This window comes from Mirounga leonina, unplaced genomic scaffold (genome assembly GCF_011800145.1).
Source record: "Mirounga leonina isolate KUSES-001 unplaced genomic scaffold, KU_Mleo_1.0 Mir_129, whole genome shotgun sequence".
NCBI lineage: Eukaryota > Metazoa > Chordata > Mammalia > Carnivora > Phocidae > Mirounga > Mirounga leonina.
In genome coordinates, this window is record NW_023270323.1 from 59,356,349 (window position 1) to 59,384,155 (window position 27,807).

Genomic DNA, 27,807 nt, shown 5'->3' on the forward strand with positions numbered 1-27,807 from the left:
AAATAAATAAATAAATAAATAAATAAATAAATAAATAAATAAATAAAACTGGTAGGGAGCCATAATAGTCAACTTTTAAAAACACAACTAATATCATTATCTGTTAATCTGTCTAATTCACTGCTTAAATGTATTTGCCCCTGGACACTAAGTGCTCTGCTTTGGCCTCTGGAAAATCATATTCTTCTTTATCCTAAATGCTTCATTTTGATCTAAGATGTGAATTATATGCCCCAAGCTATATTTTCAAAGAAGGTATCAGAGGGAGTCATTTATTTTACTGCTGATAAAGAGATTTATTGTGAAACTCATTTTTTCTATCAGTATCCAGGGACAGTCATTTTGCTGAGGTATTAGTGACAGGTGTGGGTTGACACCTACAGAATTATAACCAAGTTCGTACTTGTTATAGGCATCAAATAAATATTACACCTATTATAGGCATCAAATAAAATTTTATAACATGAAAGCCTAGCATCAGATTATATCAGCTTTGTAGTAAATATAGTTTATAATATACTTTGAGTTGTAACAATCTATCATTATTAATTTTATGCTGTACTTACTCTTCAGTTTAGAAAGCAGACCATATTGTGAGGAATCTATCATGATAGGCAGACAAAAAAAAATGAATATATCTGTCCCAACTCTGCTCTTAGTCTGTGTGACCCTGGATATAACATGTTTCTCTGTGTTTCTTCATTCTATAGACAGCTTTCTCTTCTATAGAATTAGAGCATCTGGATAGATAAACAGTGAAGTCCTTTTTAACTTTAGCATTTTCTTTGCTGAAGCTGGGCACCAGAGAATAGTCGGCATGATTCAACTTTAATGGGTAAGTATTGGGTGAAAAACTATGTGCCAAACACTATAATAAAAGCTGGGGATACAAACATATAGAATGGGTAGCAGAAAAAGTATAAACAATACTGTGAACTCTGACAGACTTATCTAGACCATCCCCTGGGCCATGTACAGCTCTCTAGTACTATTTGGTTGGAGGGGAATTAATATACGTTGAATGGATGGATGGATGAATGAATGAATGAATGAATGAATGAATGAAATTATTTCCAATGTTTTGATATGACTGATAATTTCCATAAATAGCCATTTCCAAGAAAACAGCTTTAAGAGAAATTATCAGAGTGGAGCAACTATGGAATAAAACTTTGGACCTGACTTCAGGGAAACTGTGAAAGAAGCATATGATTCGACAGTTAAAAGTCTCTTTGGAAAAAGAGGCTGCTGTAGGGAATGTTAGATAACATTTTCAGCCATACCCCATGCATTCTGAGATCACCATCCTTAGCTGCTGATTCCTTATGTTGTATAGACATATATCATTGTCTTATTTTTGAGGAAACAAAGATTTAAGCCACTTATTAAATGTTTTAATATTTGTATGATATTCTTTAATAGTAAATTTAAATTTGGGTACAAAAAAATTTTTCCCCACCATTCTCCACTATTATATATCTATGAGACATTGTGATAGAGAAGTGATACCTTATATAGGTCTTTTGGGACCTGGATTTAAATCCTGGGAAATACACTTAATGAAATCATTGATGAGAGTCCTGGCTTATATATAAAAGGTGCTCAAAAACTGTTAAACACAAAGTCTCCCAGACTAAAATTTTTAAAAAAGAAGAAAGTGAAGATGGTTGATACTACATAGAATAGCTTCTCTCTACTCCACTTGCTAAAGAGTTAAAGACTCATGAAAAGAAAAAAAAAAGTTCTGCTCTTGATCTTTCCTTTTTAAAAATGTCTATGCTATATGCACCCCGGTGTTTATAACACCATTATCAACAATAGCCAAATTATGAAAAGAGCTCAAATGTCCTTGGACTGATGAATGGATAAAGAAGAGGTGTTTTATATATATATATATATATATATATATATATATATATATATATATATATCTCACCATTATATATATATAATGGGATATTACTCAGCCATCAAAAAGAATGAAATCTTGCCATTTGCAATGACATGGATGGAGCTAGAGAGTATTATGATAAGTGAAATAAGTCAGTCAGAGAAAGACAAATACCATATGATTTCACTCATATGTGGAATTTAAGAAACAAAATAGGTGAACATAGGGGAAAAAACAGAGAAGCAAACCGTAAAATAGACTCTTAACTATAGAGAACAAACAGGGCTGCTGGAGGGGAGGTGGGAAGGCAGATGGGCTAAATGGGTGATGGGTACAAAGGAAGACACTTGTTGTGATGAACACTGGGTGTTATATGTAAGTAATGAATCACTAAATTTTACTCCTGAAACTAATATTACACTGTTAACAAACTAGAATTTAAATAAAAACTTGAAACAAACAAAAAGGAATTAACTTGAGTTTTGTGGAAAATATGCTCACCAACAGAGTACCCATTAAGCACATCGGTAACAATCCACAAACACACAAAGGGGGTTTATTAAGTCTTTTGAAATCTTCAGAATGTCCTAGCTAATTTTATCCTCAGAAAAGAAAATAATAAGAAAGAGAGCACAGAGGGAGAGGGAGACGCAGACTCCCTGCTGAGTAGGGAGCCCGATGTGGGGCTTGATCCCAGGCCCCTGGGATCATAGCTTGAGCTGAAGGCAGATGCTTAATCAACTAAGCCACCCAGGTGTCCCATATTCAACTCTTTTATCATGAACAAAACAAATTTGACGCTAAGAAAAGTATGGTATTAGATCAAGTTCACGTGGTTCACTAGTGGGAGAAGCCTTGAGTAGAGCCTTAATTCCTGATTCCCCATTTCAGAATGCATTGCAATTTAAAAAAGGAGATTTTTGTGGGAGTGGGTGGGACATATGAGCATAGTTCATAGGCAGAGGATCCATAAAATAACAAAATAATCATGAACTCTAACTTCAAACTCATTCTCTTCCATTTTCAAGGTTCTTTCTAGGGCACTCAGCAACCAACTTAAATCCATTCTTACTAAACGTAGATTTCAAATACTAAGGAGAACTGTGCCAGTGGACCATGGGACATCCTCTGTGCTTCCTGTAATGTCTGTTAAAGGAATAAATTCACTAGTAATAGGTAATAAATATTGAAGGAAAAACACTCAAAAACTATATTTCGGGTGTATCTTAGTTTGTCCTGGCTGCTATAACGAACATTTATCTCTCACATTTCTGGAGGCAGGGAAGTCCAAGATCAAGGTGCCTGCAGATTTGCTATCTGGTGAGAGCGCACTTCCTGGCTAATAGATGACTATCTTGTCTCTGTATGGTCACACAATGGAAGGGGCAAGGGAGCTCTCTGGGGTTTCTTTTATAAGGGTGCTAATCCCATTCATGAGGACTCCACCCTTATGACCTAATCACCTGTCAAAGGCCCTGCCTCCAGATACCATCACAACTGGGGGTTAAGATTTGAACATATACATTTTAAGGGAATACATTCAGTACATAGCAAGGTGCAAATTCATGATGATATAGAGGTCATGGGCAAAAGATGAAGAGATATAAAAAACAAACCTGTTTTATGACAGAATCAGTGTTTTTATAAGACATCTGTCATTGGCAACCAGAAGATCCAGGGTGACTCTATATTTAAAATGAAATAAAATAAAGTTAAATAGAACCACTAAAATCTTCCATTAAAAAAGGGCATTGGAATGGCTTTTGCCTTCATGTTTAGACTTAACTCTCAATACTTCATATCCCTCAAATGCTCCACTCCTCTCACACTGAACTTGAGTTCCTCAAAAATACTCATTCCTGGAGGTCTAGAATATGTGATTCCCTCTTGTCTATTATTTCCTGCTCCATAACCTTCTTTATCAAACTTCTACTCATCTTTTAGGATGCAGCTTAGATCTTGTCTAAGCATGGTGATCACAGAATCTGTCATTATAAGCAAGACAATTTGAAGAAAGAAGGATGTGTTGCTAATAATCATATAATAAGATGTTTAAGCCAGAACCATCCCAGGCAAATTCAAGGGGAAGGCACCATTAATAATGTTCTACTTAGCACTATAGCTTATTTGTAAGTACTGTAATTATCTGAGTTCTGCTTGCAGTATTCTTCTCAATGAATAATACTTTACAAATTAGATTATTTTTATTTTTTTTTAAAGATTTTATTTTTTAAAATAATCTCTATACCTAATTCAGGACTTGAACTCACAACCCCGATATCAAGAGTTGCATGTTCCACCGACTGAGCCAGCCAGGCACCCCTAATTTTTTTAAGTAGGCGCCAGGCCCAGTGTGGGGCTTGAACTCATGACCCTGAGATCACAAATCACATGCTCTACTGACTGAGCCAGCCAGGTACACTGAATTAGTTTATTTTTAATTGTCTATCATTTTAGGCTGGTCCTATACAGGTATGTTCAATGTGAGAATTTTTATAAACTTTTATAAAGCTTTCATTTTTAAAGTAAAAAATGTAGCTTACATTCATTTTGATTATACATTCTTCACAGTTTAGGAATTATTAAACAAAGACTATGTAAGCCCTGTGTATAAGAACTCATATTACTACTAAAACTCATTGAAAACTAAAATGTAGGATAAATGTATCTTCTTCTGAAATTGTTCTTCATTATCAATGCTTAATATTATATATTTGATCATAAAGAATGATTTAATCTAAAAATGGATTGAATTCTACTGAAAATTTCAAAATAGCTCTTTAGTGTTCTTAACTAAAGAAAACTATTCTTGGCAGGTGACATAAAAGAGACTGAACAGTGATTTATTTGTCCAATAGACATGCATTATGAGCCAGCAAGTTTAATTCCTCATGAGATAATGAAGGTCACATCTCCCTTATCTTTTAGCACATCTATTAATTTTTAAAGAATGTGTTACGACTTTCCTGGAAATTATGACATCTGAAAATTTCAGTTTTCATTTTCCCATTGGAGATAACATTTTATCTTGAAAATAGCGACAAGAAACAAAGAACTAGTATAGCAAATAAAAGGAAAAATTTTCCATCTCATCCACTGGTAAATATATGTTTGTATAATAAAACACACTTCATAGAACATTAAAACAGTCTGGTAATGGAAGACAGCATATCTTGTCTCTTTAATCACTGAACCCCTTAACTGATGGATAGAATTTCACTGAGTTGACTAAAAAGCAGATTGTTTTACATTATGGGTGGTTATTCCAAACTAAGTCGTGACAATGACCTACAATAATAGCAACAATAACAATATGAAAATATGCTTACTATAAACTCTATTTGCCTTTATAAAAAAGTCCCTATATATAGGAACATTTTATAATTTTGTCCCAATTTCCCAGATGAAGAGACTAAGGCAGAGAAGTATTAAATAATTTTGCCAAAGGTTCACTTAGCTGGTAAGTAAATAAATGTAAATATAATAAAATAATAATAGTTATAACAATGAAACAAAATATTGGCTATGATTTATATAATGCTTTCTAAGAGTTAACAATAACTAATCTATACTTACAAAAACATCCTTTAGTATAAATAGCATAGTCCCATTAGTCCAGGGAAAGACACTGAAATTTAGAGAAAGTAAGTAACATATTTATAAGTGTATAATAATAGTAACTATAAGAACGATGATAATTATGATAAGCTTAAAAAATCAGTGTGGGCCAGACTCTGTTTTAAATGCTTTTCAAAAATGTAATCATAATCCTATGAGGTAGGGTTATTCCTGTTACAAAAACAAGAAACTAAAGTATAGACTAGGATGTCTAAATCCAAGGTTCATGATATTAATTATTATGCTATAAGTCCTCACTCATAAGAGGCCAAAATTGTGTTCAAAGGAGTAAGTAATAATGGTAAAAAAATTCAGGTTTCCAATTAAATTCACAACTTAAGTTCTAAAATAATATAACACCTGTCACCAATTATACAAAGTTGAAATTAGTTCAAATGGCTACTATCATTATTCGGCTAGCTCTTCACTTTGATCATCCATCTGAAGAGCATTATCCTAGGAAAGCACACTGTTATACCTAAACACTTTAACATGGAATCTATTTACACACATACCTGTTCATCAAAACTCCTTGTTAGTCCCACCTGATTAGACAATTTCCCAAAGAAGACATACAAATGGCCAACAGACATGTGAAAAAATGCTCAACATCAATGATCAGGGAAATGCAAATCAAAACCTAATGAGATATCACTTCACACCTGTCAGAATGGCTAAAATCAACAACACAAAAAACAGCAGGTATTGATGAGGATGTGGAGAAAAAGGAACTCTCTTGCACTGCTGGTGGGAATGCAAACTATACAGCCACTCTGGAAAACATTATGGAGTTTCCTCAAAAAATTAAAAATGAAAATACCATACAATCCAATAAGTCCACTACTGGGTATTTACCTATTCACCCAAAGAAAATGAAAACACTAGTTCAAAAAGATACACGCATCCCTATGTTTAGAGCAGCATTATTTACAATAGCCAAGGTATGGAAGCAACCCATGTGTCCCACTGATAGATGAAGAGATAAAGACATCACACACGCACACACACACACATACATATAATGGAATATTATTCAGTCATAAAAAAATGAGATTTTGCCTTTTGCAACATGGATGGACCTAAAAGGTACATGCTAAGTGAGATAAGTCAGAAAAAGACAAATACTATATGATTTCACTTATATGGGGAATCTAAAAAATAAAACAAATGAATAAACAAACAAAATACCCGTAAATACAGAAGAAAACTGATGGGTTGTCAGAGGGGAAAGTGTTGGGGGGGATGAGCAAAGTGGGTGAAAGGGAGTGGGAGATGCAGGCTTCCAGTTACGGAATGAATAAGTCAGGGGATAAAGGTACAGCGGAGGGAATATAGTCAGTGGTATTATAATGGCGTTGTATGGTGACAGATGGTAGTTACACCTGTGATGAGCACAGCATGAAAAATAAACTCGTCAAATCACTATGTAACATGGCGTGTCAACTATACTTCATAACATAAACAACAACAACAGACAAATTCCTTGTCAGTCCCTGAAGGAAAGCTCAAATACGAATTTATCTGTCAATTAATGCATGTGGTCTTTAGTACATAGCAAAAGTACTTAGATTAAGCTGGATTAGGAAATCTTTGTTCCCATGAATTTTGGGAAAGCTGTATTTATGGCCTTTTTGTATAAGCATATTTTATCTTTAATGGTTGCCTAGTAAAAAAGTTTGAATGGTCAGGAGGCTCCAACTGACCACTAAACCATCCCAGAGGAGGCTGCCAACAACATAAAAGAGAGAGGGAGAGAGAGAAAAAGAAAGAAAATCCCCAGAGAAAATCCTCCATTAAAAAAGTGGATTAGCATTACTTACTATTACTTAAGGAATGAAAAATGCAAACATTTTCTCAAATGAAAGAAATAAATATTTCGTCTTTTGTCTTACCTCTTCTTATCAGGATACCAATAATGTTAACACCTGGGTGGCTCAGTCGGTTGAGACTAAATCTTGGTTTTGGCTCAGGTCACCATCTCAGGGTCGTGGGATAGAGCCCTGTGTCAGGCTCCACACTCAGTGTGGAGTCTGCTTTGGATTCTCTCTCTCCCTCTCTATCTGACCCTCTGCCCCCCTCGCTTGCATGCACGTGCACGCACCTTCACTCTCTAAAATAAATAAAAATCTAAAAAAAAAAAAAAAATAAGGTTAGTCTGATTCCTCTATTATTCAGAATATCATTGCATATTATCAAAACTCCTTAAATAAATGTATAAATATCTTTTGAACATGTACCATTTACTGATTTTACAAATGTTTACTGAGTATTCAATGGATGGCCAATATTATTGGATACAGTCAAATATAGTAACCCTTATCTACCCTCAAGTTGTTAAGTTTTGTAGAAGATGCCAAAGCAACTAATAATAACATAATATAGAATATTGTTCATCAAGAGGAAGAGACAAAATGGAAAACAAACAAATGAAAGAGATCAGCTAATGGGAAGAGGTGGATTAGGCAAGATTTCATGTGTGTATTTCTCATCCCTTATTGTTTCCCTTCTAGACTGCAAACCTGTTGAGGACAAACTCCAAGATGGAATTGCCATGTTATCTTTCAGTAAGGCTCCACACAAAGTTTTACTCACAATAGACAATATACATGTCTGCTAAATAACTGCATAAACTAAACAATTACTATGATTTGCAGGCAATTACCATAGCTTTGCTAGAAACAATCTTCCAACATATATTACATGCTCTTCAACACAGCTATATGCATATAGAAAGAAAATTTTTCCATAATTAGAATAATATTCTTTACTGGCCCCTCAAGAATATGATGACCAAAATTGATACATGCCTAATCTCTGTCTATCTTCCAGATGGGGGCAAGTTAAATAATAGTGTTTGTTATAACTCCTCACATACTATGTGATTTTAAAAACCATGTATAAGCCTTTCATTAACTTTTAAAAAATCACCACATCAAAAACTAATGATGTATTGTATGGTGACTAACATAACATAATAAAATTTAAAAAAAAGAAAAGAAAAAATCAGTCATGCTTCATATAAGGTGGCAAATATCAAATGAAATTGGGAAATATAAAAATGTATTGGCAACTTCAAAAGTTGAAAAATAAAAATAAACAATATTTGATATTTGCAAAGAATTTAATTTGATCCCTCTACCATTGTAATAGAGCATTATGGTCTTTGAAACTTCACTTTGATTGGGGCGCCTGGGTGGCTCAGTTGGTTAAGCAACTGCCTTCAGCTCAGGTCATGATCCTGGAGTCCCGGGATCGAGTCCCGCATTGGGCTCCCTGCTCAGCAGGGAGTCTGCTTCTCCTTCTGACCCTCTCATGCTCTCTCTCTCTATCTCATTCTCTCTCTCAAATAAATAAATAAAATCTTTAAAAAAAAGGAAACTTCACTTTGATAAATGTAATAAAATAAAAAGTACATTGAAAAGACAAAAATACAGCAAAATAATGCTCCAACACAAACATACAAGAATATCCTTTTTTCCACCAGTGGCTTATACTTTTATTTTTATTTATTTTTTTATTATGTTCTAGCCAGCATACATACAAGAACATCTTATTACACGATTAAAATCATTTCTAAGGAAAATGGTGAAATAATATCAGCATATATTAAAATAAGATACAATGTACATCACAGGAGGTATTAAAAAGTTAGCAATATCATGCTGTAAAATGTCTTAGAGATATACACACATAATGTAAATAGAGGAAGATTTTATATATGTGCAGGTATGTGTGTACCTTTGTGTGTGTGCATAAGTGCAAGGGGAGAAGACAAAAGACAATAGCCACTTTCCGTGTAATGTTTACTTTCATATGGAAGACATGTGGTGAACTTCATAAACTGCTATTAGGAAAACACAGTACTGTAAGGCTTAAGCTATTGCTTTCTCAAAATATGACTTAAATAAATTAAAATAGATGTGGAAACAAAGCATGGCATGTTTCTCAGTCTTTGTGGTCTATTTAGTATCTTAAAACTTATCACATACCTTATAATTTATACTATTCCAACCAGGGGACAGCTAATTCCCAATGTCACAAAGAAGAAAAAAATTCTTATTCTATGCAATCACTGTCAATCATGTTGGGAGTAAAAGTGGGAAACAGAAAGTCACAGAGAAAATAAGGAGTAATCAGGTTGGGTCTACAAATCTTGACTGTGGATGAGCACATTTTAATTATTCCCCTTCAAAAGAGCAGATGTCTTTATTGCCTGAGGTGTGTGGAATAATTCATAAAAAGGGATGTCACCAGCATAAGTGTGAAAATGCAGTGTGGTAAAATCCAGCTCATGCTTTACATAGGTTATTCTGGCTTCAGTGATGAGAACTGAATGTAGTGGCAAGGGCAGAAACAGATGGACCAGTTAAGGCAAGGGCAGAAACAGATGGACCAGTTAAGAAGCTTTTGCAATCATCCCAGTAAGAGGTGGTGGCTTGGGTGAGGCACCAGCAGTGAAAGTTATGAGGACTACTCCAATTCTGCAGATACTTGAAGGTAGAGCTAAGAAAATGAGCTGACTGGATATGAACTGGGTGGAGTAGTTTGACGCATGAAGAGAATTCAAGTATTCAGTTGTGGACATGATCTCGATATAGCCAATTTGATATGAGTTGGAATTTGGGAGATACATCTGGGCTAAATATTTACAATAGGTTAAAGAGAAGAAATCACTAAAACTAAGATTTGGGTGGAGAGTGATCTCAAGAGAGGATAATGCCATGCGATAGGATATGCTAAACATTTCCAAATTTATTTTCTTTCATTTCAGGGCACATATCTAGATTATACTTTCTGGCCTCCCTCGAAGTGAGGTATGACTACCTTCTGGCTGAAGTGCCACCACTGCATCTGGGGCAAATTAATGTCTCATGGATGATCCTTCCTATTCCTTCACTCTCTGCCAACTTGATAACAGACATGCACAATGACTTTGGATATCCTACATTAATGAAGCTTGTGGAAGACAAGCTAGTCTTGCTAGCGTTCCCCATATCCAGTTTCGCTTCTCTAGTCACATAGAAGACTATTTCCAAAGCCCCTTTTTTCCAGTTGTAGTCAACGAGTTTAAAGTACAAATGATACTTTTTATTTCTAGACTGAAAAAATTAATTGCTGGTGGTCCACTTTCTCTGCTGCAATAACCAATGGGGATCAATGAGATGGTGTAGCTACAGGATGGTGGAGGCTTCTTCAGCCTGGACCATGGAGATCGCTTGCCCTGGAGAGTTGCTGAGACTTACCGTGGACTTTACATGAAAAATGAACCTTTGCTATGTAACATAGCTGAGATTTTGGAGGTTGTTCTTTACCAGGCATAATCTAAGCTATCTCAAAGAAAACAATAATGGCACTATAAGATAGAAGAGCCTCTGCAGTACACTCCAAAAACAGAAATTCTACTGTTTCAACCATAAATTACTTTAAATTGTGTGCTTCCCAATTCTGTTTTTTCTCTCGAGTTACAAATAAAATGGGAAAAAGCATATTCTTTAAACCTGTATAAATTATGAGAATAAGGAAAATATTTTAATAGGATCTAATTTTGGTTTGGAAACTTAAGTTTAAATTTAGTCAAATTGGCCAAATATTGAATTCTGGCACAACCATTAACAAACCCATGTTTTTATTCATTAAGTATTATGTTTATCAAAAATTAGAATGAAAATTAAATGAGATGAGTCATGTAATGCATTTTGCACAGTTCCTGAGACATAGACAGATAAGTATTATCTAATAATACCTAATTTATCTTAATAATACCTACTTAAGAATTGTTCTTAGTCTTTCAGTGATAAAAATGTATTCATGTGGGGACAGAACATTTCAGAGGTAAATTACACATAGAGCTTTTTCTGAGTCCTATTTCTAGTACTATTTAGTTTAATTCCATGAGACAGATTACTAACATAGCTATTAATGTCAATTAAAAATTGGTTATCATTGGTTCAGAGAGAGAGTATATTCTAGCAACACTAGAGATATGGTCTCATCAGTTAACATGGAATACATTAGTCAGAATGAAGATTTATAGAGTAAAATGAAATATGAAAGTCCTTATAATTCTGTTCAAAATCAGAGGACTCTCACAGATGACCTCTTAAGGATATCATTCCACATTTTGTGATTATATGAGATTGAAGAAATCTTAGGCATAAAATAATTCTACATACTTGTCCTTAAACACGAATCAGAAAGATTAAACAAAGTACCCTCAATTATTTTTTGTAGATGGTAATCTAAAGATTGGACCAAAATTCAAGTGTTTACTCCACTTTGCTATGATTTATAGTGTACACATATCTCCTAATTAGCTATTTGGTAGGTTAAAAATTATAGTCTTGTTTCCTTTAAAGTCATAGAGTTAAGCAATATTTATTAGATCATGGGCTCCTATGTAGTTCTCAAAAATTAGTATCTATCATAGTGTTTAGGAAAAAATGCAAATTAGATATTGGCTGAAAGAGATAAGCAGCAGTACTCTTCTGTAGGACAGACATGGTCCATGACACGAAACATACTTTAGGTTATTCCTGTGATACTTAACTTCTACATGTAGCTGCTCTACCAAAGCCTGGAAAGGGAAAACACTTTTTTACAAATAGTAACTGAGTACTGAGTAGTAGCTGATCTACGTTAAAGGCTTCAATACTGGGACCAATAGATAAAATCTTCCATACTTTAAACAAAATAAGTGCTGGCACATAATAGTTGCTTAATAGTATTTAAAGAAAGGCACATGAAGTATTCTGTTTCAATACAACATCATTGAAAGGGTTACCTTCCAATTCAACAAGTTATTCACCTAATATTCATTTTAGCTTGGAGAAAAGGAGGAATTATTGGCTTATACGATTGAAAAGTCTACTTACTTTTAGATGCAGGTGCTCAAATGAGGCTACCAGATTCTGTCTTTCCACTCCTTATTCTATTTTCCTTTGTGATGGTTTCATTCTCATGCAGTCTCTCCCCCACATGGAACCCAAAAGGCTATAAGAAGCTCTAGACCCATACCTTGCCAGTTCAGCAACACCCCCACCCCAAAAGGGAGCCTCTCATACTAGAAGAGAGGATGGATTCTGACCAGACCAAGCAACATATAAACACTATGTCAAGTTAGCTATTATAATAGAAATTGTTAGTGAGGTTCTATAGTGTCAAATATATTCAGGCAGTGTCATAGCCACCTACGAGTGCTTAATTTTTCTTCTTTGCCTGGTAGTCATTAAGTGCCTGTGGTTGGATAACTCTTTGTTTATTAAATAAAAGTCATTTCCTAGGGTGCCTGGGTGGCTCAGTTGTTAAGCGTCTGCCTTCGGCTCAGGTCATGATCCCAGGGTCCTGGGATCCAGTCCCACATCGGGCTCCCTCCTCCAGGGGAAGCCTGCTTCTCCCTCTCCCACTCCCGCTGCTTGTGTTCCTGCTCTCGCTATCTCTGTCTCTGTCAAATAAATAAATAAAATCTTAAAAAAAAAAAAAAAGTCATTTCCTAATATGTTCCAGGAGTTTTCTGGGTATTAAAGTCATAAGATGAAAAGACACAACATGTATTGTGTAAAAGAGAGATAGACCTGAAAATACATAATTACAGCACCATGACATCTTTCTTATATAAAGACTGATTGGAGCATAGGATAAAATACACACCTGCCTAGGGAAACAAGGTTTTCCAAGTGAAGTATCTGGGAATCATTAAGAAGACATTGTGACAGTGCACTAAATTAATGTTTCCAACAGTTTCTTCTTATAATAATATTTTATGTTCTAGCAGCCACAATGGATTCCTCACTGCTGTGGAGACTTGCTTAATGGTTTTCCCAGTCCTTGTTTTTGGCAAGTCTGAGATAAGGCAGAAATAGATTACAATGTGATACTATTAAAATCAAGGAGAATGTGGTCCTGGTTTATCCCTGAAAACGCAATTGAGGCATCTATATTTTTCCTTTTCTACGTGTGGAGAGTTTTGTGCACACATGGATTACATGGTGATAATCAGGACTGACAAACATCAACTTTTAATGTATGCTCTCCAGTCCTTATTTCCTGTAAAAGATGCAGCCCCTGAAAGAGTTTTATTAAAATCCAGTCTTATTACTTGTTCTAGTCTCTCATCTTCAGACCACAATAACAATCCCAACTTCATGTATTTTACTCAAAAGTCTATGATTACTTATAACTAAAAAGACCTGAATCTTATCAGCAGTGCTAAAATATTTCCTTATACTAAGTCACATTTTTTCCCATGTCATAACATTTCTGATTGCGTTTTATGATTAGTGGCCTATCAGTTTATTGGCAATACTTGTGATTGTTTTTCTTTTCATAGAGGTGGTTGAAATAGCAGAGGATCTTAAATCAACAGTATTTTAGATTTGGTAAATTGATATATGTCCCAGGAAAGCTGAAAGCTATACTTGGAGGTTCTATTCTGAGTAAGGCTGTCTGTTTGCATCCACACTCCCAACACTTATGAGCTGGTTGGCCCTGGACAAGTTACTTACCTTCTCTGTGCCTCATGTTCCTCATCAATAAAATGGGTGTAGTAATAGTACAAATTTCAAAAGGATGTGATGAGATAAAAATGAGTTTATCCTTATAAAACCCTTTAACCAATGTCTGGCACATAGAAAGCATTTTCAATTAATATTCACTATTATAATACCCCTGGTTTGTGATACATCCTGTAAATTCTCAACATCTAAACTTTAAATATTATTTTCTTTCTATTGCTTCACAGTCATAAATGGCATAAAGTTTATGCCCCCAGGGTCCAGAGAGTTAAAATAACTTAGAGTCTGGAGTTTGAATTGCAAAATGGTCCCATTGCACTATACAATATGTAGCCACCAGCTACATAAGGGTTTTTACATCTAAATTAATAAAATTAAAAATTTTATTGTCACACTAGCTACATTTCAAGGACTCAATAGCCACATGTGTGTAATGGCTTTCATATGGAACAGCACAGATATATGACATTTCTATGACCACAGAAATTTTGTTGGATACAGCTAGTCTATACTCTCCTAAGCTGGTTTCCTACAGAGTTCTCATTTTTGTGTCTATTATAAATTTGACAATAATGTGATATATTTACACTTAGGAGATACCAAATCACCATAATTTTTTAAACTTGCAGTTTTTAGCAAAGGCTATTATTTTGTGATATTCAATCTTTCTTTTCATTCTAGATATCAACAATTGATACTCATAATAAACCTATTTGGCTAGGTTTGCCATCTGTGACTTCAATGTAGAATAAAGATGGTCTGGTCAAGATGGGCTGAGAATATTGACATTGGCCATGAGGCTCTGTGTTATGATAAAACATGTTTCACTTTGCATTTGTGTCCAGGAGTAGTTTGTAGACAATGCCCTCATATTTATTTTAAAGAACCTTAGGATGATATTTTCTTTAATTATTTCAAGCAATACCTATTAAGACTATATCGAGAAGAAACCCCTTCTAATCAGTTGTATGTGGGGATGCCAACAAGTGTATGATACAGTTCTTGAACTCAAATAACTTGGTCTACATGGGTTATAAAAAGAACACAATGGAAAACTATGAAAGTCAGGATATTATACTTTTAAATGAGATGAAAGAGACATAATGGAGGTTCAAATGAGGAGAATATATCAGAAATCTTTCAACTTGATCTTTAAACTTTCCTAAAAAACATTTTTGGTATATTTTACCCTCTGGTTTCTTCTTTTCCTGACCATTCCTATCCTGCCTCTTCAAGTCACAAACCAGTGAAAACATCACATCCTATTACCAGCATTTTCCACACAAGCACAACTGAACCACACATAAGGTAGGTTTCAACATGTCTCAAGCAGTGGATCTTGACCAAAGTCTACTTATTTTTTTTCATAATTCACACTACCTTATAAAGCTTATTTTGTGGGACTTAGGTGTGCTCATTGGAGAAAATGTAATAAAGATTATGTGGCAATAAGTCATGTAACATTGTCAGTCATTAAAAAAATAATCAGATTTCAAGTTTAAGGCTTATAACCATCATCCTGTGTATTTCAACATCTTAACAATGATTAACTGTTTGGGTTTTTAAGAATAAAATAATCCTTAAAGTTTTCTAATTAAAAAGCTTTAACAACCTGATTTGCCTAAAACTACTATATACAAAATGTAGCACAAAAGTAATGAAATCTGCCTTTATTCTCACCAAGTGATACATGAAGCAATGAAATACATCACAACTTTCTTTAAAGGATCAGTTGAACTCAGTTACTTTGCTAGAAGATTGCTTGTTTTCATTTGCTCTGGCATTGGAAAGTAAACAAAGTCAAGGAAATAACAATGAACTCAATTATTTTGCCCTGCTGTGTTCCTTGATTGGGTGAGGGAAAGTGAGAAGAATCTCCTTCTTAGGTTCACCTCCCTTCCAATGTAAGAAATGCTCCATTAGTGAGAACTGCTTTTACCCAGTCCTACTCCCATGGCAAGGAAGAATATCCACTTCTCAGGAGAAGAGAAAGAAGGGAAAACTGCTTGTTTCCATTCCCATGGGAGGGCTAAATTGGAAGAAGTAATAGAGAAGGTGTGACTCAACAGCTTTGTTTCTTTTTTTTTTAATTTTTTATTGTTATGTTAATCACCATACATCATTAGTTTTTGATATAGTGCTCCATGATTCATTGTTTGTGCATAACACTCAGTGCTCCATGCACAACGTGCCCTCCTTAATACCCATCACCAGGCTAACCCATCCTCCCACCCCCCTCCCCTCTAGAACCCTCAGTTTGTTTTTCAGAGTCCATTGTCTCTCATGGTTCGTCTCCCCCTCCAATTTCCCCCCCTTCATTCTTCCCCTCCTGCTCTCTTCTTCTTCTTTTTTTTTTTTTAACATATATTGCATTATTTGTTTCAGAAGTACAGGTCTGTGATTCAACAGTCTTGCACAATTCACAGCACTCACCATAGCACATACCCTCCCCAGTGTCTATCACCCAGCCACCCCATCCCTCCCACCCCCCACCACTCCAACACTTTGTTTCTTAAAGAGCAGAGTGACTTATCTTTGACATGCACAGATTTTCCTCTCTCTGCCAGATTAAAAAGGCCTCTCCTTTGAGGAAGGCCCAATGATAGCCGAATCCACCCATGTCTAGAGAAGTAATCTCAATTTAAAGATGTGATTTTTCCAGTTTAGCCTTATAAGTCATAAAACTGATATGCGGAGTCACATGTGATTGATAATTCTTTTTCTGAATGATTTAAAACTTAAGAGAAGAGGAGGTGATTTGACAGTCCTTCTCAAGACCCACCATCCCAATGACTGAATGCCCCATCTTTTTGGCCAAGAATTCATTTTTGGGAGATGTTACAAAGAGACGTGCTTTGGGAGGATATTCTTTCCCTCCATGAAGAGGGAATTACCAGCTTCTCTCTTACGTTTGTTTTGTTTTTCCAAAAGTCAGTTACATCATTCCTAATTCAAAACTATGTTGTAATTCTTCCTGTTTGTCATCAACATCCAAGTAATAGACATGGGAAATGTAAAATCTTTGCTGTGGAAATGACAGCATCAACATTAAAAGTGTATTTGCCAACAATGGAGTTTTCTGTCTTACTTAATAGTGACTCTCCTTTACATTTACTCTTCAAAGTTTCTAAACATCTTGCCTGTTCCTTCTATCCTGTCCAGTAACTCTATTTTAGCCATAGATTTCCATCTATTAATGACTGTGTCTGATATTTGATGTCAACAGCAGCCTGTCATTTGGTTCTGCAAGAGTCATGCCATCTGCCCTCCTATGAGTAGAGAGGTTTACTTTGTCAATAATATCACACTCCCTCTGGACTAACTGCCAAATTCCCATACTCTTCTCATCTGTAGCCCTGTCTAAGCAACCTTAGAATAGCCAAACCCTACCTAACAGGACCCAAATTCTGCCAATACATTCATGTCATGCCTTCCAACTTGTATAATAAAATATCCTAACTTATTTTTCATGGGACAATGAACTTAAAGTCCAAAAATGAATCTCACATAATACCCAGATCTTGTAGTCCTAGTACCTTCTAATTCCAGTTCTATCACTAACTAGATCTATGACTTTAGACAGTAGGCCTAATCTCTTGGCAGTCAGTTTTTTAACCTATAAAATGGTAACAAAAACACCATCCACCGCATAAGGTTATTCTGAAGATTAGCTGAGGTATTGCATCTTACACGCTGTGGAATATGGCGTACATCCAATGAATATTTGTTCTTAATATCAAACTTTTCTTGGATCAGTTTTTATTTTCAGAGCTAAAGCAGCTTAAATGACTACAAGTCAATGTTTTTAATTTATGTTAACTACATACAAGTAAGGGTGATGGGTATTAAAGAGGGCACGTAATGCGTGGAGCACTGGGTATTATAGGCAAACAATGAATCATGGAACACTACATCAAAAACTAATGGTGTAATGTATGGTGATTAACATAACATAATAAAAAAAAGAATAATATAATAAATATCCTTTTGCACATCACCCAGAATTTTAAAAACTTTACTGTATCATATTCACTTCAAATGTTTTTTTTAAAGGAAATAAACCACACTTTAGTTGAAGATTTTAATTTTCTTCTCCTCATCTCATTTCCCTTCTGTCCCAGAGGCAATTATTATTAAATAGTCAGTGTGTACCTTTACATCTATGGTCAATGTTTTCCAGCACAAACATATATAAAAACAACATACTATTTGTGTGTTTTTATCATTAATATAAATGTTATCCTAAGCATCCTTGTTAAAGTTACTTTTTCCACTCAAAACTGTTACTTGAGATCTAAACATTTACTATATTGCATTCATTTTAACTTTATATATTATTTGTTCATACAAATATACTATAGCTTATCTATAACCCTACTGAATAGTTTACAATTTTTCACTTTGCAAAATAAGATGCAGCAATAAACATACTTAGCCATGTTTCATTGTAAAAACACACCAGAAACTTAAGGACATATAAGCAGTTAAATAACTTTTCCATATGGTCCATACATTTTCAACTTTACTAGATTGCCCAATTACTGTGAAAATAAATTATCAATTTACTCTTCTATCTCAAGTGAATGAGAAGTCAACTTTATGCTAGCCAAATTTAGTATCTTTAAGCATTTTAATTTTTGCCACTCAAGTGGGAAAACATAGTATCTCTTGGTTATATTAATTTATATTTCCCTGATTACTAGTATGTTTGAGTATCTGTCACATGTTTAATATACTTACAATTCCTCTCATATTAACTACTTGTTATAATTTCTTCTATATGTTTTTTTCCCTTTTCTCATTTAGTTCTAATGCCATTTTTATAATATACTAAGTCTTCGTATATGTGTGAGTTTTATTCCAAGGTCATATTCTTATCCATTAATATCTTTACCTCTGAAGCAATATGATAATATTTTAATTACCTTTGTAATAAATCAGTATATTGTAAGGCTGGTTTTCTCCTCATTTTTATTCATTATAATAGTTTGGTTATGCCTGAACATTTATTCTTCAGCATTTATTTGAGGATTATCTAGTCTACTTTCACTAAAAATCCTATTACAATTTTCGTTGGAATTGCACTGACCATGTAGATTAATTTAGAGAGAAACTTTAAAAACCATTTTTTATAAAATATACAGTGTACAAATGTACAAAATTTTTACAAAAATATAGTGAGTTCTGTTGTAATTCTTCAATTTCTATGTTTCAGAAAACCTCTAACCAGAGTTTCTAAGTTAGTAAATTATTTGTGTGTGTCCCATACTGAGCTTGTCCACAGTTTGTGCTGTGTGCCTCCTTCATGTTTCAAAGCTGAGATTGTATTTTTATTAATGCAATTGCTCAAACACTGGCCTTAAATCTTGAATCTGTTGTCACCCTCCTCCTTCCTCAGTCATCCCACCATTCCTCCATTGTGAAAGATTGTTTACAAAGGTGGTTGTAAGAATTTCTGATTCCTAGATGCGTGCTTCTTTGCAGTGTGATTTTGCCACTCCTCACACACACAGATGGAATCTATCTCCCCACTTTGAATCTAGGCTAGCTTTATTATACTTGCTTTGATGAGAAGTGATATAGATCTTCCCAGACTAGAAGAGACCTTGAAGCTTCCACTTCCATTCTCTTAGAAAGTAGTATATACTGTGTGAGGGAACTCAAGATAGCCTATTGAAGGATGAGACCATGTGAGCTGAGATGAGCCATACCAGCTGATCTCCCTAATCAAGGCTCTAGTCAAGCTTCAGATGACTGTAGCCACATGAGTAAGATCTGGTGAAAAAAGGACTACTCAACTGAGCACTGCTTAAATTACTGACCCACAGAACTGTGAGATAATAAATCATGGTTAATTTTTTTTAACATATAATGTATTATTTGTTTCAGAGGTACAGGTCTGTGATTCAACAGTCTTACACAATTCACAGTGCTCACCATAGCACACACCCTCCCCAATGTCTATCATCCAGCCACCCCATCCCGCCCACCCCCCACCACTCCAGCAACTCTCAGTTTGTTTCCTGAGATTAAGAATTCTTCATATCAATGAGATCATATGATACATGTCTTTCTCTGATTGATTTATTTCACTCAACATAATACCCTCCAGTTCCATCCACGTCATTGCAAATGGCAAGATTTCATTCCTTTTGATGGCTGCATAATATTCCATTGTATATATATACCACTTCTTCTTTATCCATTCATCTGTCGATGGACTTCTTGGCTCTTTCCACTGTTTGGCTATTGTGGACATGCCAAACATTGGGGTGAAGGTACCCCCTCGGATCCCTACATTTGTATCTTTGGGGTAAATACCCAGTAGTGCAATTGCTGGGTCATAGGGTAACTCTATTTTCAATTTTTTGAGGAACCTCCATGCTGTTTTCCAGAGTGGCTGCACCAGCTTGCATTCCCACCAACAGTGTAAGAGGGTTCCCCTTTCTCTGCATCCTCGCCAACATCTGTCATTTCCTGACTTGTTAATTTTAGCCATTCTGACTGGTGTGAGGTGGTATCTCATTGAGGTTTGGATTGGATTTCCCTGATGCCGAGTGATGTTGAACACTTTTTCATGGATCTGCTGGCCGTTTAGATGTCTTCTTTGCAGAAATGTCTGTTCATGTCTTCTGCCCATTTCTTGATTAGACTATTTGTTCTATGGGTATTGAGTTAGTTAAGTTCTTTATAGATTTTGGATACTAGCCCTTTATCTGATGTCCTTTGCAAATATCTTCTCCCATTCTGTCGGTGACTTTTGGTTTTGTTGACTGTTTCTTTTGCTGTGCAAAAGCTTTTTATCTTGATGAAGTCCCAGTAGTTCATTTTTGCCCTTGCTTCCCTTGCCTTTGGCAATGTGTCTAGAAAGAAGTTGCTGCGGCTGAGGTCAAAGAGGTTGCTGCCTGTGTTCTCCTCTAGGATTTTGGTGGATTCCTGTCTCATATTTAGATCTTTCACCATTTTGAGTCTGGTTTTGTGTGTGATGTAAGGAAATGGTCCAGTTTCATTCTTCTGCATGTGGCTGTCCAATTTTCCCAACACCATTTGTTGAAGAGACTGTCTTTTTTCCATTGGACATTCTTTACTGCTTTGTCGAAGATTAGTTGACCATAGATTTGAGGGCCCATTTCTGGGCTCTCTATTCTGTTCCATTGATCAACGTGTCTGTTTTTGTGCCAGTACCATACTGTCTTGATGATGACAGCTTTGTAATAGAGCTGGAAGTCCGGAATTGTGATGCCACCAGCTTTGCTTTTCTTTTTCAACATTCCTCAGCTATTTGGGGTCTTTTCTAGTTCCATACAAATTTTAAGATTATTTGTTCCATTTCTTAGAAAAAAAGTTGGTGGTATTTTGATAGGGATTGCATTAAATGTGTAGATTGCTCTAGATAGCATTGACATTTTCACAATATTTGTTCTTCCAATCCATGAGCATGGAACGTTTTTCCATTTCTTTCTGTCTTCCTCAATTTCTTTCATGAGTTTTCTATAGTTTTCTGAGTCAGGTCCTTTGCCTCTTTGGTTAGATTTATTCCTAGGTATCTTATGGTTTTGGGTGCAATTGTAAATAGGATCGACTCCTGAATTTCTCTTTCTTCTGTCTTGCTGTTGGTGTAAAGAAATGCAACTGATTTCTGTGCATTGATTTTATATCCTGCCACTTTACTGCATTCCTGTATGAGTTCTAGCAGTTTTGGGGTGGAGTCTTTTGGGTTTTCTACATACATTATCATATCATCTGCAAAGAGTGAGAGTTTGACTACTTCTTTGCTGATTCGGATGACTTTTATTTCTTTTTGTTGTCTGAGTGCTGAGGCTAGGACTTCTAGTACTATGTTGAACAGCAAGAGTGAAAGTGGACATCCCTGCCAAAGCTCTCAGTTTTTCCTCATTGAGAATGATATTCGCTGTGGGTTTTTCATAGATGGCTTTTATGATATTGAGGTATGTACCCTCTATCCCTGCACTGTGAAGAGTTTTAATCAAGAAATGATGCTGTACTTTGTCAAATGCTTTTTCTGCATCTATTGAGAGGATCATATGGTTCGTGTTCTTTCTTTTATTTAGGTATTGTATCACATTGATTGATTTGCAGATGTTGAACCCAACTTGCAGCCCAGGAATAAATCCCACTTGGTCATGGTGAATAATCTTTTTAATGTACTGTTGGATCCTATTGGCTAGTATTTTGGTGAGAATTTTTGCATCCATGTTCATCAGGGATATTGGCCGGTAATTCTCCTTTTTGATGGGGTCTTTGTCCAGTTTTGGGATCAAAGTAATGGTGGCATTATAAAACGAGTTTGGAAGTTTTCCTTCCATTTTTATTTTTTGGAAGTTTCAGAAGAATAGGTATTAATTCTTCTTTAAATGTTTGGTAGAGGGGTGCCTGGGTGGCTCATCGGTTAAGCATCTGCCTTCAGCTCAGGTCATGATCCCAGTGTCCTGGGATGCAGCCCCACATCGGGCTCCGTGCTTAGTAGGGAGCCTGCTTCTCCCTCTCTCACTGCCTGCCTGTCTGCCTACTTCTGATCTCTCTCCCTCTCTGTCAAATAAATAAACAAAATCTTTAAAAAATAAATAAATAAATGTTTGGTAGAATTCCCCTGGGAAGCCATCTGGCCCTTCTTGTTTGTTGGGAGATTTTTGATGACTGCTTCAATTTCCTTACTGGTTCAGGTTTTCTATTTCTTCCTGGCTCAGTTTTGGTAGTTTATACTTCTCTAGGAATGCATCCATTTCTTCCAGATTGTCTAATTTGCTGGCATATAGTTGCTCATAATATGTTCTTATAGTTGTTTGTATTTCTTTGGTGTTGGTTGTGATCTCTCCTCTTTCATTCATCATTTTATTTATTTGGTAGTTTCTCTTTTCTTTTTGATAAGTCTGGCCAGGGGTTTATCAATCTTACTAATTCTTTCAAAGAACCACCTCCTAGTTTCATTGATCTGTTCTACTGTTCTTTTGGTTTCTATTTCATTGATTTCTGCTCTGATCTTTATTATTTCTCTTCTCCTGCTGGGTTTAGGCTTTATTTGCTGTTCTTTCTCCAGCTCCTCTAGGTGTAAGGTTAGGTTGTGTATTTGAGACCATTCTTGTTTCTTGAGAAAGGCTTGTATTGCTATATACTTTCCTCTTAGGACCACCTTTGCTTCATTCCAAAGATTTTGAACAGTTGTGTTTTCATTTTCATTTGTTTCATGAATTTTTTTAATTCGTCTTTGATTTCCTGGTTGACCCATTCATTCTTTAGTAGGATGCTCTTTAGCCTCCATGTATTTGAGTTCTTTCCAGCTCTCCTCTTGTGATTGAGTTCTAGTTTCAAAGCACTGTGGTCTGATAATATGCAGGGAATGATCCCAATCTTTTGGTACCGGTTGAGACCTGATTTGTGACCTAGGATGTGATCTATTCTGGAGAATGTTCCATGGGCACTAGAGAAGAATGTGTATTCTGTGGCTTTGGGATGGAATGTTCTGAATAGATCTCTGAAGTCCATTTGGTCCAGTGTGTCATTTAAAGTCTTTATTTCCTTGTTGATCTTTTGCTTAGATGATCTGTCCATTTCAGTGAGGGGGGGTGTTAAAGTCCCCCACTATTATTGTATTGTTGTTGCTATGTTTCTTTGCTTTTGTTATTAATTGGCTTATATAATTGGCTGCTCCCATGTTAGGGGCATAGATATTTACAATTGTTAGATCTTCTTGTTGGATAGACCCTTTAATTATGATATAGTGTCTTTCCTCATCCCTTATTATAGTCTTTGGTTTAAACTCTAATTTGTCTGATATAAGGATTGCCACCCCAGCTTTCTTTTGGTGTCCATTAGCATGGTAAATGGTTTTCCACCCCCTTACTTTCAATCTGGGGGTGTCTTTGGGTCTAAAATGAGTCTCTTGGAGACAGCATATCAATGGATCTTGCTTTTTTATCCAATCTGATACCGTGTCATTTGATTGGGGCTTTTAGCCCATTTAGATTCAGAGTCACTACTGAAAGATATGAATTTAGTGCCATTGTATTACCTATAAAGTGACTGTTAATATATTTTGTCTCTGTTCCTTTCTGGTCTATGTTACTTTTAGGCTCTCTTTTTCTTAGAGGATCCCTTTTAAAATTTCTTGTAGGGCTGATTTGGTAATCACAAATTCTTTTAGTTTCTGTTTGTCCTGCAAGCTTTTTATCACTCCTTCTATTTTGAATGATGTATTTTTCTCATTTAGCACCCTGACTATATCATGCAAGTCTTTTCTGGTCTACCAGGTTTCTGTGGATAGGTCTGTTGCCAATCTAATGTTTCTACCATTGTAGGTTACAGATCTCTTCTCCCAAGCTGCTTTCAGGATTTTCTCTTTGTCTCTGAGACTCGTAAGTTTTACTATTGGATGTTGGGGTGTTGACCTACTTTTATTTATTTTGAGGGGGGTTCTCTGTGCCTCCTGGATTTTGATGCCTGTTTCCTTCCCCAAATTAGGGAAGTTCTCTGCTATAATATGCTCCAATATACCTTCTGCCCCACTCTCTCTTTCTTCTTCTTCTGGGATCCCAATTATTCTAATGTTGTTTCGTCTTATGGTATCACTTATCTCTCGAATTCTGCCCTTATGATCTAGTAGTTGTTTATCTCTCTTTTTCTCAGCTTCTTTATTTTCCATCATTTGGTCTTCTATATCACTAATTTTCTCTTCTGCCTCATTTATCCTAGCAGTTAGAGCCTCCATTTTTGATTGCACCTCACTGATAGCCTTTTTGATTTCAACTTGGTTCAATTTTAGTTCTTTTATTTCTCCAGAAAGGGTTTCTCTAATATCTTCCATGCTTTTTTCAAGCCCAGCTAGTATTTTTTAAATCGTCATTCTGAACTCTAGTTCCAACATCTTACTAATGTCCATATTGAGTAGGTCCCTGGCAGTCGGTACTGCCTCTTGTTCTTTTTGTTGAGGTGATTTTTTCCATTTTTTCATTTTGTCCAGAGGAGAATAGATGAATGAGAGAACAAAATGTTAACAGGGTAACAACGACCCCAGAAAAATATACACTGAACAAATCAGAAGAGACCTGAAACTGGGGGAAAAGAAAGGGGAAAAAAGAAAAAATATATATATAAAAAACAAACAAACAAAAAAAGTAGAATATGATCAAATATGATCAGGCTGGTGCATAGATCAGTGCCACACACTAGATTTTGGGTATATTTTGGTCTGCTAGAGGAAAGTGTCTCACAAAGTTTTAAAGAAAGAAAAGCTTATATATATACAAAAATAAGGGTAAATACAATGAACGGGTGGAATATGATTGTAAAGATGATAATTATAAAAGATTTTATAAAAGGAAATGGTAAGAAATTGGTTGAAAAAAGAAAGAAGAGGATTAAAAAAAAAGGGGAGAGAATGTGATCAGACAGGAGACTAGAACAAAGCCACACACTAGAGATTTAGGGTATATTTTGGTCTGTTAGAAGAAGCTGTATCCCAAAATTTTAAAGAGAGAACTATATATATATATACACACACAAAAATAAGGTTAACTACTATGAAGGGACAGAATATGACTCTAAAAATGAAAAATAAAAAAGTATTTTTAAAAAAGGGATTGATAAGATGTTGGTTGAAAAAGGAAAAAAGAAAAATTCAAAAAAAAAAGAAAGAAAAAAAGAAAGTTAAAAAAAATTAACTTTGAAAGACTAAAGAATCATGGTAAAAAAGCCATGAATTCTATGTGCAGTATTCCCCTAGCGCTGGAGTTCTGCCGTTCTCATTGATCAGTAAACTTGGTCTTGGTTGGCTATTCTTGCTGATCTTCTGGGGGAGGGGCCTGTTGCCATGGTTCCCAAATGTCTTTGCCAGAGGCAAAATTGCCTCGCCCTTGCCGGGTCGGCTAAGTAATCTGCTTGGGTTTGCTCTTGGGAGCTTTTGTTCCCTGCAAGCTTTTGGTACAGCTTTGGAGGACGAGAGTGAAAATGGCAGCCTCCCAATCTCCACCCCGAAGGAGCCGAGAACTCGGGGCCCTGCTCCTCAGTGAGCCCCCAGAGCAAAGCAGTCAATCACTCCCGTCTCCCTGATCTCTGGCCGCACTCCGTGCTCACCCGGCCTGTGACCAAGGGTTTCTATCTCTGGCACCCAACCCTGTGTGGAGTCTCCAAACCCCACAGATCCTTGAGGTGTGCTTCTACGCTGCTCCTCCCAGGGGAGGAAGGGGAGTCTCCCCAGATCTGCCGCTTGTTGGGGCCCTGCTGGAGGAGCAGTGGCCCGACTGTGCAGTGGATCACGGTTTATGGCAACCCCGAGCTGAGAGACCACTCCTCGGCTCCATCTCTGCAGCCGGCTTCCCCGCTCCGATAGCTGGGAGCTCTGCTGCACTCAGGCAGCCCCGGTCTTTCTGTGACCCTGAGGGTCCTGAGACCACACTGTCCCACAAGGTTTCCACCCCTCGCTTAGCCACTGGAGCAACGTCCCTCAGAGGAGCTGACTTCTACAAGTTCCAATTTTGTGCTCTGCGGCTCTATCACTTGCCAGTAGTGGCTGACGGAGGCCCCCTCCCCCGCCGTCTATCCTCCCAAATATCGCCTTGGATTCACTTCTCCGCACGTCCTACCTTCCAGAAAGTGGTCGCTTCTCTATTCAGAGAGTTTCTGCTATTCTTTCCTTCAATCTCCTGTTGAGTTCATAGGTGTTCAGAATGGTTTGATCCCTATCTAGCTAAATTCCTGGGACCAGAGAAAATTTAGGTCTCCTTATCCTCTGCCATCTTGCTCCTCTCTCAAATCATGGTTAATTTAAGTCATGAAATTAACCCAGATTTCCTCGAACTTAACTTACAATAACAAGGTGGTATGTACCATGCTGTTCCCTTCTCAATGCCCTTGTAATCATGTATACATAATCATTGGGTTATTCATTTCTGAGGTGTTTTACAAAAATGCAACACTATATTTTGTACCTTTTTACTACATCTTGGTTTTGATGCTCCCAGATAAATATATATTGTAGAAATCCTTCCCAATTGTCTTATAGACCTAATTTTTCTTTTTAATGGTTGCATATGATTTCATGGTATGGATTGCCACCATCTTTACAAGCATTCTCTTACTAATGGAGATTCACCATTGTCAGTTATTACTATTACACTATGAATATTCTAGTTCATCTGCTTGTACATTCATTTCAAAAAGGTGGATTCTAATAGTGGTTTAGCATCAAATTCATACATGCCAAGGCTCATTTCTCAAATCTCTTTTCCCTACGGTTTAAGACTTCTTTACTCTGAAGTTTACTCTGAAGTTTGTTATACAGTTAGTCTGATAATATTTTCAGATTAGGTTTTGAATGACATATCCTCTGATTTCTTACAAAACCATTTTTTTTCCCCTCCATGATGGCTAGTAATGTCTTGCCTGTCAATGGGACTTAGGGTTGTATTGCTTTTATCTAAATGGTCTGTAGATATCATTCCATTGTTTCCCACCTCACTGTGTTACAGTTGAGAATCTGACTCAGCGATAGCCTCTTCCTTTGACATAACATGCTCATTATATCTGAAGGTATAGCGAAAGTTGGTTGGGGTTTTTTTCTGTTTTATTCTTCCAACATAGGATGTATTTCTGCATTTATTTTTGTCTTCTTTATTTTTCCCCAGCTATGTTTTTATTTTTCAGTGTAGTTCTCTTGTACATATTATCTTAGATTTAGTCTTAAATATTTTATAACTTTTGTCATTATTGGAAGTGGATTTTTAAAAATTTCATTTCCCAAATGTGTGCTACTAGTATATATCAATACAATGG